This window comes from Triturus cristatus, chromosome 11 (assembly GCF_964204655.1).
Source record: "Triturus cristatus chromosome 11, aTriCri1.1, whole genome shotgun sequence".
Classification (NCBI taxonomy): domain Eukaryota; kingdom Metazoa; phylum Chordata; class Amphibia; order Caudata; family Salamandridae; genus Triturus; species Triturus cristatus.
Genome location: NC_140594.1, coordinates 287,475,557 through 287,493,215, shown reverse-complemented (window position 1 = coordinate 287,493,215; position 17,659 = coordinate 287,475,557).

Here is a 17,659-nt window from a genome sequence, read left to right as displayed (position 1 = left end):
TCTTTGACAACCTCTGCAGCACGCTATTTCGGCTGATATGGGCAGGTCGCCACTCTAGGGTTGGTTGGCCTACCTTAGTGTTGCCATAAGAGCAAGGCGGGATTGGAGTCCCAGACTTCTATCTCTATTACCTGGTCGCTCAAATGCACTTCTCCTACCATTGGTACCATCCGGATGTATGTCTCCAGTACCTTACACCAGAAAGCTCCCAAATTCACCATTTTCCACTAGATACACTGCTACCGCAGGGACTGCCTCGGCACGTGTCAGAGATTCAGACGATAGCAACAACATGCTGGGCGTGGAAGAAATTGCAGCATTATATGGGCCCTGAACACCTCTATTCTCTGTAGATCCCAAAAGCGAATAACCCATGGCTGCCTGTTACAGCGGAAGTCTTGATACAAAAAACACTTTGCAATTGTCATATACAAACAATTGGAGATTTATTTGATGAGTCCCAATAGCGAACGTCATTACGAGAGGGGAGTAATCTCACCCGAATGGACAGGTTCATCCTATATAGAATACATAGCGCACTGCGTGCAGTGGTCCCCACTGCTCCACTTGGGCCACCCGACTTCCCACTCTTAACGATGGTAATCACTACTTCAGATAGCACACATTTAGTGTCCAGACTATACTGTGCTGTCATTGGGTGTAAGCCCATCCCTGACCGGGGGTCGAGAGCGGCGTGGGAGAAGGACTTAAGTATCCCTTTGACTAATAGGATGTGGTTTTATTGCTGCAAGCAACCTAAATTAGTATCCAATAATCATCGGCATAAATTATTACATTTTAAATACTTGCATCGCTCATATTACACTTCTCAACTTCTTTTTAAGTTGGATCCCATCAAATCCCACACATGCTCTAGAGATGCACAACAAAACATGCCCACTTCACACATTTGGCCTGGAACTGCGCTAATATACTGAGCTATTGGGAAGAGGTGTTCAACATTTTATCCAAAATGATTAAGATCACTATCGAGCCATCCTCGCTAGTGTCTCTACTGGGACACGTCCTTCCCCTAACAAAGGGAGTCCGAAGATACATGGCTGTTGTCCTATTACTGGCCAAGCACCAGGTGTCTCTTCATTGGTAGGCCCCCTCCTAGCCTAGAGCCAAGCAATGGATTCAAGATCTGATTGATTGCGACACTTCCAGTGATATATATGCTTTGCGGCCTCCAGGCCGAAGAATATGTGGCAGCCCCTGACAACATATTTGCGACAAACCGTACGAAATCAAACAAATGCTCCAAATGTATTGAGTTAGTGTTCTGGTTCTTCTTTCTACTGCAGACACCATAGAGACACGAAAATCTCTGATCACTTTCTTACTATAGAAGCGGGGGTGGTAATTGAAACGAGCTGCTATATACTGTTCAACGGCATAGAAATGGGGACGTGATGTCACTGACCATGTCATGAGTGATGTAATATGTGACGTCATCAGCAGTGCATTGTGGGCGCGCGAGTTATAGTTAGCTGAACTAACTATAACGGGGGGATTTCAATGGTTTTGTACAAGTAAAAAGTCCAGCTAACTATAACACCCCTGAAACCTATGTTTTTTTCAGTGAATTTCTGAGGTTTTTTAAATGCTAGTTCCTAACTATAACGTGCCTGAAACCTATGGTTTTTTCTGTGAATTTCAAAGGTTTTTTAAATGCTAATTTCTAACTATGCCTACAGAGATAGGACATGTGAAGAAAGAAGAAAAAATGCACAGAAAGAAAAAAAAGAAGTGCAGAAAGAAGCAACAGAAGTCCTCAAAGACGAAGAAAAGTGCAGTAAGAAGGATAACGTGCAGAAAGAACAAAAAGAAGAGCAGAAAGAATCCTTGTTGCAAAATCATCCTGTACCCTCAACTTTTTCAGACGGATACTGGTGGTAACTGAGTCTGACTAACCAGTCCTAGAGCAAAAACCAAAGGAAATGATGGACGGAGTGTTGAACATTGCAAGCACTCACCCCCAGTCAACTGATCTGGGTTTAATCCATCACCGTTCTTTAGCCCACTCTGCCACCCCAGTTCAGACATGGCCATATGCAAATCAGTCTGACCCTGTGCCTCATGGGAACAGTCCAGCCCGAACTGCCAAGCCATGTCTTCCCTGGAACGGAAACAAGCTTCCTAGGACCGGTTTCTGGCATTTCAGCCGTCTTCAGCCAGGCTTGCTTGAATCCAGTGGCAAAGTGAGCAAGGTACTCACGTCTGAGCATACCCTGCCAACTTATGGCGAACAAAGCAAAAACCAAAGGAAATGATGGACGGAGTGTTGAACATTGCAAGCACTCACCCCCAGTCAACTGATCTGGGTTTAATCCATCACCGTTCTTTAGCCCACTCTGCAACCCCAGTTCAGACATGGCCATATGCAAATCAGTCTGACCCTGGGCCTCATGGGAACAGTCCAGCCCGAACTGCCAAGCCATGTCTTCCCTGGACCGGAAACAAGCTTCCTAGGACCGGTTTCTGGCATTTCAGCCGTCTTCAGCCAGGCTTGCTTGAATCCATCCTGTACCCTCAACTTTTTCAGACAGATACTGGTGGTAACCGAGTCTGACTAACCAGTCCTAGAGCCAGTGCTATGTTAAAAGACACTTAGAATACAGTGAAAACACCTACATACACTAGGGAACATTATGCGTTGGGGTCCCCCTGTGATTAGCATGACCTCCTCTGTAAGCCCCTAGTATATAATAGGGCAGGGGGATTAAAACTACCTCTTAAAACAGGCCACAGGGCGTTTTTGCACATGTTAACTCAGGCCCCGTCCCCTCCCTTCACCACTGTGTAAACACGCCCTGTGTCCGTTTTTAGTTGGGAGATTAAGTTCATTTGAATCCTGAGGGTCCCTAGGGTCCAACTAGCCCACTAGGTACCTCCAGTAAGTGCCACAGAGCTGCGTTGCAGAGAGGTGTAAAAAGTGGCACAGCCTGGACCACCTCTCTGCAATGCAGCTCAGTGGCACTTACTGGAAGCACTTGGTGGGCTAGTTAGCCCCCAGGGGCCCTCAGTATTGAAGGGAAATTATATCCCCAATTTAAAACGTGCCATAGTGCGTGTTTGCACACGTCACCTCAGGCCCCGTCCCCTCCCTTCACCACTGTGTAAACGCGCCCTGTGGCTGTTCTAAGTTGAGAGATTAAGTCCCCTTGAATCCTAAGGGTCCCTAGGGTCAAACTAGACCACTAGGTACCTCCAGTAAGCGCCACAGAGCTGCGTTGCAGAGAGGTGTAAAAAGGGGCTTGGCCTCAGAACACCTGTCTGCAGCGCAGCTCCCTGGGGCATACTGGAGATGCCTGTTGGGCTAGTTGGCCCTCAGGGACCCTCAGTATTGAAGAGGAATTAATTCCCCAACTTACAACTCGCCAGGGGGCGCGTTTGCAGAGTGCTGCAAGGAGGGGGCGTGGCCTCCGGCACGATGCCAGTCTTTTATTTATTTTAATTTTTTAAGAAGGGGGGCTGTGTGTTTCCCCTTCTTATTCTAATTTATTGGCCCTGATGACCCCATCCCCCAGGGCCTGTCTCCTAATTATATTTTTTTGACCTCAATCCCCAGGGCCGGCCACTGTTTTTATTATTTAAAAAAAATATATATTTATAGACACACCTAGGACATGCTGGACAAACCGTACGTACCTATCACCATGACGATTTGAGTGATATTCATTAAAAGGCGACTATAAATACAATGAATCCACGTGGAATGTATTTACACCACTAGTGAAGCTCTGACATGTCTGATGTCCTACCGTGCCTAATCCCGGTAGACACCCTTGTCGTTTATTTATACAAACATGGGTAGCTATTGACGGGCACATTTAATACACATGCACACCAAGCCATTCAAAGTGGATTCGACAAAAATTCGACCAAAACTATGTAAGAAACCCCCCTCATGGTTAATAAAACACACATCCACTGCCGGATGTGTAATACTTTTTATTTTACTCTCTGGAAAGGGGACGAACATCACTTGAGAGTCACAGCGCGCTCCTGGCAGAGTCCAATGCTGTGTTACACCCACCATTGCCTGCCGAGTGCCACACACCTTTGTGTTGTATTCCACCAGCTAGTGCATATGCTATGACACTCTCTAGCCCATGTACACTGTAACACCACCCCGTGAATATGTCATGCCACACTTGTCTTCGCACGGGTTATATTGCCCCATCTAACGTGCCTTCCTCGATGCCTATGTTATAACGCACTGTGCTATGCCATACATATTACAATCTGGGATCCATATCTTTGTCACAGTGCATATGCAACGTTACACTCCCCAGCACATATTTTATATTACAACTTTAGAGACTAGTTAGGTTACACAACACTGCCCTGTGCATATTACTCTCCAAGGCACACATCGCAGAGCACGCGCTAGTGCCTGTGCTATCTCGCGCTCTCCAATAAATCTGTCATTGCGCACAATGTATTGCATATTATATTTCACGCCCGATTCATCTTATATCACACTTTTTGGTGCATAGTTTATACCATACACTATATCTAGTTTTCATTTTCAATCGTGCTCTCAGGACTATGTTCTATATAACACTGTGTTCACCTACCCTTTTCACGGGCATTACATTTTGCGATAGGGGGTGGAGGGTCAGGGGGTGTTTCTGCCAAGTGAGCCCGGAGTCACAGTCACAAACGTCCTCTTCTTCCTGAATAAAAGTGAGATTATGCCGCATACTTGTTCATATTTTAAGTAGTTCGCACAGACACACGTTTTAAAAACAATAAAGTTCCTAATACCCGCCTTCTCTGAACAGTTAGCTTGCTGCCCCATCCCCCTCCTCCCTCCTCTGTTGTGTGAATCCATGGACTAGCCTCCTCCCTCCTGCCATGCATGGTCTGATGTGCTGCCACTGCCCTCAATTTAGTATGATGTACCAGTCCCCTCCTCCTGCACCCACATTGCCCAATTCCATGCCCCATCATTGACCTCCTGCTTAAACTCTGTGCTTAGCTTGCTGCCCCTATTCTCCTTCCCCCTGCCCTCCGATGTCTTTGTGCATGCCCCTGCTCCATCCTTTTTGCCCACCATGTTCCATGGACCTGCCACTCCTATCTACTCTGAGTGTTCTGTTGAGCTGCCACTCCCCTCCCACCTGCCTAGCATTGTCAGATGACTGTAACCTGTCCCTGCCACCTCCACCCTGCCTGTCCACATCCCATGCCCCTATCCTCTAACTCCTGTCCTACATGGTCCATTGTACTGCCACACCCTTCTGCCCTCCCTGGTCTGTTGTGCTGCAACTGCTCCTCCTGCCTGCCCAGTGCGGTCTGTTGTGAGGCCCCTTCCCCTGCACTTTCTTGTCTGTGCACAGGTCCTGACCCTCCCTTCTATCCTCCATCGTCCTTTGTGCATTCCCCTGCACCCTCCTTCTTGCCCATCATAGTCATTGTGCTGCCACTAACCCTCCCACTTGCCATGCATGGTCTTCTGTGTTGCCATGGCCCCTCCCACCTTCCCTGTGTGGTCAGTTAGCTGCCCCTGACCCCCTCCCAACTTCCCTCCATGGTCTGTGTGTATGCCATCACAGTCTCACTGTTGCTCTTCATGGTGTGTCTTGCTTCTAGTGCCCATCCTGCCTGACCTCCATGGCTATCTTGCTGCTCCTGCCCTGCCCCCTTGCCCCCAGCCCTCTGTTTACATGTGCAGACCCCTACCCCCTCCCTCCTGGCTTGTCTGTTCCATTGTAATGCCCCTGATCCGTCCCTCCTGCCCTTTATGGTATGTTATGCTGCAGCTTTCTCTCCTGTCTGTCCATTATGGTCAGCTAGCTACCATTGCCTCTTGCCCCTCTGTTCTCTGTTGTCCATGTGCATGGTCCTGTCCCCTCCCTCTTGCTTTCTATGGATTGTTGTGCTGCACTCCCGTCCCGCATGCCCTGTGTGGTGTATTGTGCTGCTGCAAACCCTGATGCCTGCCCTGCAGGGTCAGTTTGGTGCACCTCTCCATGTCCCTCCTGCCCTCTGTTATCCAAGTCCATGTCCCTACCCCATTTCCTTCCATGATCCAATATACCATACTTGCGAACATTTTGAACTTGGTAAGAGGGAGATTTTGAACAAAAACTGGGGTATTGATTTTCCCCTTTGAGTTACATTGAAAAAGAGGAGATTGTAGACAGGAGACAGATCAAATAAAGCCCATTTGAGCTTAAAAACATTGGACGTTTCCTGGCTGAATCGGGTCTGTTGGCATGTATGGTTGTACTACCATTGCCTCTTCCTTCTGCCCACAATGGTATATTACATTGCCACAGCCTCTCTTGCAAGTCTTGTATTGTTGGTTTGTTGCCCCTGCCCCCCTTTCCACTGCCCTCCATAGTCTGTTGTGCTGCCACGGCCCTTCCTGCCTGCTCAGTGTGGTTAAATTGTTGCCTTTGCACCCTCCTACCTGCCTTCAATTTTCAGAGTCCGTGCCCCTGGCCTCTGCCTCTCAACAGTATCCTAATGAACAACTAGATTGCTAACATTCTATATTTATTACAAAAGTGTGGAACGCCTGACGTCATCTTGATGTAATCAAAAATGTAATACCTAGAGCATTTCCTTTAGAAATTACATGTATGAGAGGGTCTTATTGGCATAAAAATTATGGTTAGTGCTCTAAAAGACTAAAATAAGGACATATTTTCTGATTTTTCAAATAGCGACAAAGCACTTTCAAATTATTTGTTATCTTTATGTTTTTTTATCCAGTTGACCACTTGATTAAATGTTGCACTTAGGGGAGAGGATGTGGTGTTACTTCCAGAGCTGCAGACTTTGCAACTGGGGAACCAGGTTGGAGTTTCTGCTTCACATCGACATTCTGTGATTCTGGTCAAATCACTTAGTCTCCCCATGTCTACAACCAAAATGAATTTGTTCTTGTGTGATGTAACCAATGCTCATGTAAAGCACTCCAATACCTGACAAGTCTGCACTATATAACACTGCAAAAACACAAAATAATAAGTGTTTTGCACACTTCTGTCATTGGGCTATATTTGGGCTACATCTGGGTGATTTTGGGCTACATTTGGGCTCTTTTGTCTCCGGTGGCCATCTTGGGAGATTTATTTGTTATGAAGTTTCCTAATTTCCTCATGTACTGCAGTCTCCTCAGTAGGAAATGCTTTCAGTTTTTTACTTTGATTCCATCATGAAGGTATTCAGATATGTCACACATTTGCCATAAATTCTGAAAGTTAGCACTCTAGTTGCTCATTAGATCACTGTAGTAAAACTACTGTTCACCATGGAAGTCTGCTCCTGGTATTAAAAGTGCATGTTTCAGTCTGCATGTCAGAATTTTTTAATGAAATAGAAGAGGATTTGAGAAGTCACTCAAAATGTGCCCTCATTTTCTTTCTTCAGCATTAATCATAATTTCTATGGCAAAATGAACCCCCTCATTGTGTTCCTTTTTAAATTAAATGTTTTAAGTGTTACCAGTTTATTCCAATCAAGATGGCTTCAGGTGTGCCATACTTTTGTCATAATGAAGACAGTAAGCGCTCTAGTTGTTTTTAAGAACACTCTGGGACATTCTGTCATTGGGCTATACTTGGGCTACATCTGGGTGATATTTGGGCTACATTTGGGCTCTTTTGTCTCTGGTGGCCATCTTGTGAGACTTATTGGTTATGAAGTTTCCTAATTTCCTCATTTACTGCAGTCTCCTCAGTAGGAAATACTTTCAGTTTTTTACTTTGATTCATCAAGAAGGCATTCAGATGTGTCACACATGTGCCATAAATTCAGAATGTTAGCACTCTTTTTGCTCATTAGATCACTGTAGTAAAGCTACTGCTCACCAGGGAAAACTGCTGCTGGTATTGAAAGTGCATGTTTCAGTCTGCATGTCAGAATTTTTTAATGAAATAAAAGAAGATTTCAGAAGTCAAAATGTGCCCTAGTTTTTCTTTCTGCAGCACTAATCATACTTGTTATGGAAAAATGAACCCCCTCATTGTGTTCCTTTTTAAATTAAATGTTTTAAGAGTTACCACTTTAATCCAAGCAAGATGGCTTCAGGTGTGCCATACGTTCATCATAAGTAGGACTGTTAGCGCTCTAGTTGTTCTTTGGAACACTCTGGGAAGCTGCAGTAGAAAACAAAGGAATCAACTGACAGTCTCTGCCCTTGTTGGATGTACATGTTTTACTGAGAATGTCAGACTTCATTCTCACATGACTGAGAAAGATAATGTGAATTTACAGAAAATAAGCTCTCAGTTTAGCTTATAGATCACCTTCCAAACCTCTGTGGGAAAAACATGAGAAAATATTTTTCTCTCAATCATGATATCCCAGCAGAAGGCTTTTTCACATGGTGAAATCACCTTAGAACATACCACAATTCCTAAAATGAGTATGGTACCATCAACAAATGATTTATAATGTAACTAAAGTCTTAAAATCTTCTATTAACTGCAATGCTTTTTAATGAGGTGCTATCATGTATATTGGTCCCAAGATGGCTGCCAACACTTCTTGGATGAAGTGCTGACAGCCAATCAGATGTCAGGATGAGAGGTGGGGTTAGGCTCCGCCCACATATATATATGATTTTACTTTTGATTTTCTCAGGAACTACTGAACAGATTGACACCAGACCTGCAAAAGGCACTTCCCTGAGCTGAGGACTACCTCTCTGCCAAATTTCAAGTAATTCTGTTCAGCCGTTCGGGCTGTACCTTGGACTAAAGGACCCTATGGAAAATTGCATGGGGAAAACACGTTTTGGGACCCCCCTTTTGTCTCAGCCCCCGCTTGACGAATACCCCCGAGACTTTCAGGGTAGGAGCGGAGCGGAGCGCCCCACCTATTTTGAAAATGTTGCGAGGATTCGTCAACCGGCGCCAAAGTTATTCCAAATAGAATGTTGCGGATTTCCTATGGAAACACGGTCCTAACTATAACTATCTACTGGCGACCGCCAGTAGATAATATATATATATATATATATATATATATATATATATATTTAAAGAAGAACTCGGTAGCGTCCACCACCAAGAAATCCACGGCAACAAGAAAGTCCAATACGATAGCAAGGTCAGTCAGTAACGTTTTATTCCATCTTTACCAGGTGCACAACAACAGGGACGGTCGACGCGTTTCGGCGAATGCCTTCAACTGGACCATAGAGTCCCAACATCTAGACAGTCTTTTTAAAGTGACAAAGTGCAAAAAACAAGTAATTGATCTAGTGTTCATCTGTGAACTAGAATGTTAACCCACACTCAACATTGACATACATTAGGCGCCATTTTACATTTCCATTCTTATTTTTAGTGCTAAATTTTGATTTGTTAATTATTTTATGAATGTCTGTTTGTTTCTTCATTCAGTCTGTTTTTTTAAAATATATATATATATATATATATATATATATATATATATATATATATATATATATATATATATATATATATATATTTATATTATCTACTGGCGGTCGCCAGTAGATAGTTATAGTTAGGACCGTGTTTCCATAGGAAATCTGAAAATTCTATTTTGAATAACTTTGGCGCCGGTTGACGAATCCTCGCGAAATTTTCAAAACTAATGGGGCGCTCCGCTCAGCTCCTACCCTGAAAGTCTCGGGGTGATTCATCAAGCGGAGGCCGAGAAAAAAGGGGGGTCCCAAAACGCGTTTTCCCCATGCATTTTTCCATAGGACCTTTAGTCAAAGGTACAGCCCGAACGGCTGAACAGAATTACTTGAAATTTGGCAGAGAGGTCAGGGTCAGGTCAGGGAAGTGCCTTTTGCAGGTCTGGTGTCAATCTGTTCAGTAGTTCCTGAGAAAATAGCATTTAAAAGCATATAAATATCTATAGCCGCGCACCGTGCGAGCACCCTAACGTGCGCGAGCGTAATTCTGATTGGTGGTTACATGTTAGTCAACGTTCGAATCGGTCGAAATCAGGAAGTGTCGGCCGCCATTTTGTTTGTTTTCAGTGCGAGAGTGAAAAGGGAAGGTGGCGAACGTGAAAAGGGGGCAGGGTAGAGAGTTCCTGACCCCCTAGCCTAGATTTTTTAAATCGCGGGGGTGCGCGCACCGTGCGCGCACGGTGAAAAACCAAAAAATATATATATATATTTTAATACGTAGTTTATTGTAAAATAAATATATAAAAAAAATAATAATACATACATAACTTAGCATTTAAAAAACCGTACAAATTCACTGAAAAAACCATAGGTTTCACACACGTTATAGTTAGGTGGATATTTCACTCGTAAAAAACCAATGAAATTCCCCCGTTATAGTTAGTTCAGATAACTATAACTTGCGCAACCGCCACTCTATCACAAGGATGATGTCATGAGTGATGCCACTGACCATGTGATGAGTGATGTAATATGTGACGTCATGAGCAGGATTGCGGGCGCGTGAGTTATAGTTATCTGAACTAACTATAACGGGGGAATTTCATTGGTTTTTTACGAGTGAAATATCCACCTAACTATAACATGTGTGAAACCTATGGTTTTTTAAGTGAATTTGCAAGGTTTTTTAAATGCTAATTCCTAACTATAACGTGTGTGAAACCTATGGTGTTTTCAGTGAATATATATATATATATATATTCACTGAAAAATCAATAGGTTTCACACATGTTATAGTTAGCTGGACATTTCACTCGTAAAAAATCATTGAAATTCCCCCGTTATAGTTAGTTCAGCTAACTATAACTCGCGCGCGACCGCAATCCACTGCTGATGACGTCACATATTACATCACTGTATTCACTAAGATACAGTTAATAAGTCAGTTATACAATTAATTTTACAAAAAAAAACATCCATTTAGACACTTATTTACCCATTTATTCTTCCATTAACCTTTAGATATACATATATAAAAAATATTTATTTTTCAGAAAGACACATATTCACTGGATGATGTCATCAGTGATGTCATTTGAGATGTCATCAGTGATGTCATGAGTGATGTCACTGACCATGTCATGAGTGATGTAATATGTGACGTCATCAGCAGTGGATTGCGGTCGCGCGAGTTATAGTTAGCTGAACTAACTATAACGAGGGAAATTTCAATGGTTTTTTACGAGGGAAATGTCCAGCTAACTATAACATGTGTGAAACCTTTGGTTTTTTCATTGAATTTGCAAGGTTTTTTAAATGCTAATTCCTAACTATAACGTGTGTGAAACCTATGGTTTTTTAAGTGAATTTGCAAGGTTTTTTAAATGCTAATTTCTAACTATAACGTGTGTGAAACCTATGTTTTTTTTAGTGAATTTGTAAGGTTTTTAAATGCTAATTTATGTATGTATTATTATATTTTTTATATATTTATTTTACAATAAACTACCTATGTATATAGTTATAGATTGACTGTATCCTGTAATATGGAATGGCTCAGCTCTTTTTTTTTGAATTTGGATAAAGTTGAACAGCATAGTTAATATCTTCTATAAACTTATAAACAGTTTAAAATGTTTTTTTTTTTCTTCAAGGGTTTTTCACGGTGCGCCCACCGTGCGCGCACCGTGCGCGCACCCCGCGTTTTTTTGAAAAAAAATCAAATGTTTTTTTCACCCTTCGGGATCCTTCAGGGACCCCCTAACAAAGGCTAGGGGATCAGGAACTCTCTATCCTGCCCCCTTTTCACGTTCTCCACCTTTCTTTTTCACTGTCACACACAAAATGACGTCCGACACTTCCTGATTTGGACCGCACCGTGCGCGCACGGTGTGCGCACCCCGCGATTTTTGAAAAAAAATAAAATGTTTTTTTCACCCTTCGGGGTCCTTCAGGGACCCCCTGACAAAGGCTAGGGGGTCAGGAACTCTCTACCCTGCCCCCTTTTCACGTTCTCCACCTTTCTTTTTCACTGCCACACACAAAATGGTGTCCGACACTTCCTGATTTCGACCGATTCGGATGTTGACTGACATCTAACCACCAATCAGAATTACGCTCACGCACGGTGCGCGCTTATAGATATTTATGTATTTTTAACTGCAATTTTCTCAGGAACTACTGAACAGATTGACACCATATATGCAAAAGGCACATGCCTGACCTGAGGACTACCTCTTTGCCAAATTTCAAGTAATTCTGTTCAGCCGTTTGGGCTGTACCTTCGACTAAAGGTCCTATGGGAAAATGCATGGGGAAAACGCGTTTTGGGACCCCCCCCTTTTTTCTCAGCCCCCGCTTGACGAATCACCCCGAGACTTTCAGGGTAGGAGCTGAGCGGAGCGCCCCATTAGTTTTCAAAATTTCACTAAGATAAGTCAACCGGTGCCAAAGTTATTCAAAATAGAATTTTCAGATTTCCTATGGGAACTCGGTCCTAACTATAACTTATCTACTGGCGACCGCCAGTAGATAATATATATTTACACTCCAGGCTGCATACACGCACCAAGTAGAGAAAACGGACTCAGAGATAGGCTGTTCTGCTAGTCGAAATAACGTGCAAACACCAACATATAGTTACTTTCATGGTGCCTGACCACTCAGGAAGAAGAGAGAGAGCAAAAACTACAGCATACAGATGTAACTGTTTGCTTTATGAGTGGTATGTGACATCACGTCACTCACGGCGTGTGATGTAAGGTGCACCTGAAAATGACAATGGAAGGAATAATCCCTAGACTATGCATGCTGTTGTGCATCTATAGCAGACATGGGGTTGATTTGATTGAAGCAAGATGTAGTGGGAAATTGTATAAACAAAGAATCTTTTTTTTTTTTAACTATACCCCATAAATTCAAACATTGACAAAATAATTTACAAATTAATTTAAAAAAAATGGAAAAATGTAATTAAACATGAGTGAAGTTATCCTCAAAGATAAAATAATAACTTATTATTGAACTGCTATCTTATTGCTCACCCATCTATGCAGCCTATGGCAAAAAGGGCAGAATTTGCTTAAACGCACAAAATGGCTGCCAACCACTGCCACATTGTCCTCAACAACATTGAACAGGCATTGACCGCGCAAATGCCCCGGCGCCTGTGGTGTAAACGGCCACAATGCTGCTCGCGCCGCTATCAGGGTACCGCTCCACACGATGGAGGGCCCCTGTCCCTAATTTGACCAGAGACCCCCCTTTTTTTCTCCCCCTTCCCGCTCCCCTCTCTTTCCCCCTCCCCATGCTGATCTATGCTTCTGATCCCTTTCTCCATTCTATCTTCTTCTCTTTTCTCCTTGGGTTGACTAGTGACTGCTGCCTTCCGAGCTGATGCACAGACTGGCAAGGATATCTGCCACTATAGGGCTTTGCACGTATGGCTGGACTACCAACAATCGTAACTTGATAACTGTGCATTTGAATATATACTTGTGCTGATTTACCTCTATATGAATCTCCAATATCCCCTCTCCCAGGGCAGCATGTCGCTGTTTTGCTCTTGCTAAAAATGTATAAGAACAATTGTTACTTACCTGTAAACAGGTGGTTCTCCAGTATTGGTGTCTTTCATAGATTCACATGCTTGAATATTCCCCGTCGTCGGAGTGGGAGTCCCACGGTAAATAAAATAGCAATATATACATATATATATGTAGTAAAATATATACATAAGTAATCATATAATTAGTGCATATAGGTGTAAAACACACATAGTGTACCTATAAGAGAAAAACTCCATAGGAATACAATGGAGAGAGACAAAAGACCTTTGTAGTCTATCTCTGTCATTATGTAAGTCCGAACTCCAGCCAATCAGGCGTCAGCCCCTCTCTAGAACCTTCTCCTCAGAGCTTCTCACCTCAGATTTTCGTAGCACAAGAGTGACTGTAAAGTGCATGAGGAGAAGAGAGCCTCTGAAGGGAGGAGGGAGGGTCGCATGTGAATCTATGAAAGACACCAATACTGGAGAACCACCTGTTTACAGGTAAGTAACAATTGTTCTTCTCCAGTATTAGGGTGTCTTTCATAGATTCACATGCTTGAATATAGAATAGCTAGCAGTAACAATCACCATTGTTTCCATGCCAAATAGATTCAACATATATAGATAATCAATCTTCTTATGCATAAAAACAGTATTGAACAACTGTAACATTGTAAATGCATAATATATATGGAAACAATATGGAGGCGGGAGGAAGAGGCTCACCTTACTTAAAAAGATTGCGCAGCACTGCCTGTCCCACTGCAGCATCCTCCTCGCTTAAAGTTGCCAAGCAGTAGTGCTTAGTAAACGTGTGTCTGGTCGACCACGTAGCTGCTCTGCAGATGTGTTGCAAAGAGACTCCAGCAAATAAGGCAGTAGATGATGACACTGCCCTAGTGGAGTGTGCCCTCACTGGAGACTGCAGAGGTTTATTTGCCCTTTGGTGGCAGAAGACAATAGCTGCCGAGATCCAGCGTGCAATCGTTGGTTTAGTAACCTGACGTCCTTTATGACAGCGTCCATAAGCTATAAAAAGTTGATCGGATTTCCTGAAAGAAGCTGTCTTACTGATGTAGAACTTAAGACACCGCTTGACGTCCAAAGAATGTAATCTTTGTTCTGCAGGTGTCTGAGGATTGGCAAAAAAGGTCTTTAATATTACTGGCTCATTAATGTGAAAGTCAGTAGGCACCTTGGGTAGAAATGATGGATTGGTGCGTAACACTGCAGCATCCGGTTTGAACTGCAGGAACGGAGGTTTGATGGTAAAAGCATGGATGTCACTGACACAACGAGAAGACGTTAGTGCCAGAAGTAGAGCTACTTTCCAAGTGAGATATTTTAGGTCGGCCTTGTGAATGGGCTCAAACGGAGGTCTCATCAATTGTGCCAACACAACGTTGAGGTGCCACAACGGAGGAGGACGCCGAACTGGCGGAAATTTCCGGAATAGGCCCTTAAAGAATTGGCGGATTATTCTTGAGGAACAAAGGGAACTTGATCCATCTTGCCGGAAACGGGAAATGGCTGCTAGAAAAACCCTTAGGGTTGCATGCGACAGTCCAGAACTGGCTAGGTGCAAGAAGAATGGTAGCAATTGCTCTGCCGTGGAATGTATCGGATGAACTCCGTTAGCAGCACACCAATGGCAGAATCGTTTCCATTTAAACTTGTACGTCCTGATTGTAGAAGGTGCTCTTGCCTGGGCCAAAATATCCCTACAATCCTGGGGGATGTCTAGGTGGGCGAACTCATGGTGTTCAGGTTCCATGCTGATAAGCTCAGTGAGGAGGGATTTGGATGACAAATTCTCCCTTCGCTCATGGTAAGCAGAACCGTCCGATGTTGCAGGAGGATTGGCTGGCATTGGGACAGGAGGAGCAGTTCTGAGAACCACGCTTGCCGTGGCCAGCGCGGGGCTATTAGGATCAGGTGGCAAGGCTGTCTCCTCATCTTCCAAAGAACCCGAGGTATGAGGGGTATTGGAGGAAAGGCGTACGCAAATAGATTGCACCAGTTTATCAAAAGGGCATTCCCTTGTGATTGCTTGTGGGGATGCCAGCTTGCGTAATTTCGGCATTTCCGGTTCTCCGGCGTGGCAAAGAGATCGAGTTGCGGACGGCCCCATAGTTGGAATATCCTCTCTAGAGTGGGTTGGTGTAACTCCCACTCGTGGGTCGACGAGGAGGACCTGCTCAGGGAATCCGCTAGGACATTGGATACTCCTGGCAGGTGGACTGCCGTAAGCAAGATCTGATGACTGAGAGACCAGTCCCAAATTCTTTGAGCTAGCCTGGAGAGACTTGGGGATCTTGTTCCGCCCTGTTTGTTGACATAGTGCATACAGGTTGTGTTGTCTGTCTGTATTAGCACTGACTCTCCTTGGAGCAAAGGCAGAAACGATTTTAGAGCCAGAAAAATCGCCATGAGCTCCAACCTGTTGATGTGCCAAGATCTTTGATGTGTGGACCATCTTCCCTTCACAGAAAGATCCTCCAAATGAGCGCCCCATCCTTCCAATGAGGCGTCTGTTGTGAGTGTTCTGTCCGGTGGCAGCGACAGAAAGGACATGCCTTCCGTCAAGTTGGCTGGAATTGCCCACCATGCGAGTGCTGACTTTATCTGATCTGTGACACATATCATGTCGTGGAAAGATCCCGTTACCTGACGCCACTGAGCATCCAGAGCTTCCTGGATAGGACGTGTCCTCAGCCGGCAATGAGGGATCAAGGCAATGGATGATGACGCCATCCCCAGAAATGATTTTAATAGTCTCACAGAAACTGACTCTCTTGATCTGATCAGAGCCACCAGTCGCAGCATCTTTTTGAGACGCTCCTGGGAGAGGAATGCCTTCGCCGACACAGTCTCCAGAGTTGCGCCCAGGAAATCTCTTTGTTGGTACGGATGAAGTTGGGATTTTTCCACATTTACGGACAGGCCTAAAGAGCGAAACACGTTCTGGCACAGAAGAGTGTGTTGTCGCAGGTGAGTGCTTGACTGAGATTTCAGGAGAAAATCGTCCAGGTATGGAAATATTTGCACTCCCTGGAGGCGCAAATACGCTATTACTGGAGCCAGTACCTTCGTGAACACTCGAGGGGCTGAGCGCAGGCCAAATGGTAACACCTTGAATTGGTAATCGTGTTGACCCACTCGAAAACGCAGGAACTTTCGATGCCGCTGTAAAATAGGGATATGAAAATAGGCATCCTGGAGATCTATAGTCGCCAGAAAATCTTCCTGCAAGAGTAAGCGCAAGATGTCTACCAGCGTCATCATACGGAAGGATTGGCTCTTTATATATTTGTTTAGTGCTCTTAGATCGAGGATGGGCCTCCACTCTCCGTTTTTCTTTGTGATCAAAAAGAACCGGGAATAAAAACCTTTTCCCTTCTGAGACACTGGTACCAGTTCTATAGCTCCTTTTTGCCTTAAAAGTCGGACTTGATGCAACAGTTCTTTCATGTGAGCTGGTGGCGGTCCGGAGGGTGGAGTGGGAGGAGGGAATTTGGTGAATTCTAAGGCGTGTCCCTTCTTCACAATGTCCAAAACCCAACGGTCCTTTGAGATGGAGGACCATTGGGAAAAGAACAGAGAGATTCGACCTCCAACCTTGTCTGTCCGGGAAGAGTCACTGTCTCTTTGATGCGGATCCTCTGTATGAGGATTTTCCTCTATATGACTTGGAGGTTTGCTGCCGTGATGTTTGCTGTTGCTGTCCATAAGAGTAACGGTTGGACCCTTGATTGTAAGGTTTGTATTGTTTATTGTCTTTTCGAAAACTTGAGGAGGTGCCGCGTCCGCGTGCACCACGAAAATTACTCCGCTGAAATTGAAGGTTTCCTAGTGATCTAGCTGTTTCAGTGTCTTTCTTTATGGACTGTAGAGCTTCATCGACGTGGCTCCCAAATAAAGACTCGCCGTCATATGCCATGTTTAAGATCATAGACTGAACCTCCTGACGAAAGGATGTAGATTTTAACCATCCTTGCCTACGCAGAACAGCCGCTCCGGCAAGCTGACGGAAACCCATGCAGGCGATGTCCACTGCACAATCGATTATTTCCGCCGATGCCGCTTCTCCCTCTTGGAGCAACTTCATTGCCTCCAGTTTAGATGGCTCTGGTAACTCCTGAACCACATCCGAGATATCAGCCCAAACTTGTCTGTCATATCGTCCCAGGATGGCCAAGGCATTAGCTGCTCTAACCACCGTAGAGGCCATAGAAGAGAATTTACGCCCTATGGCA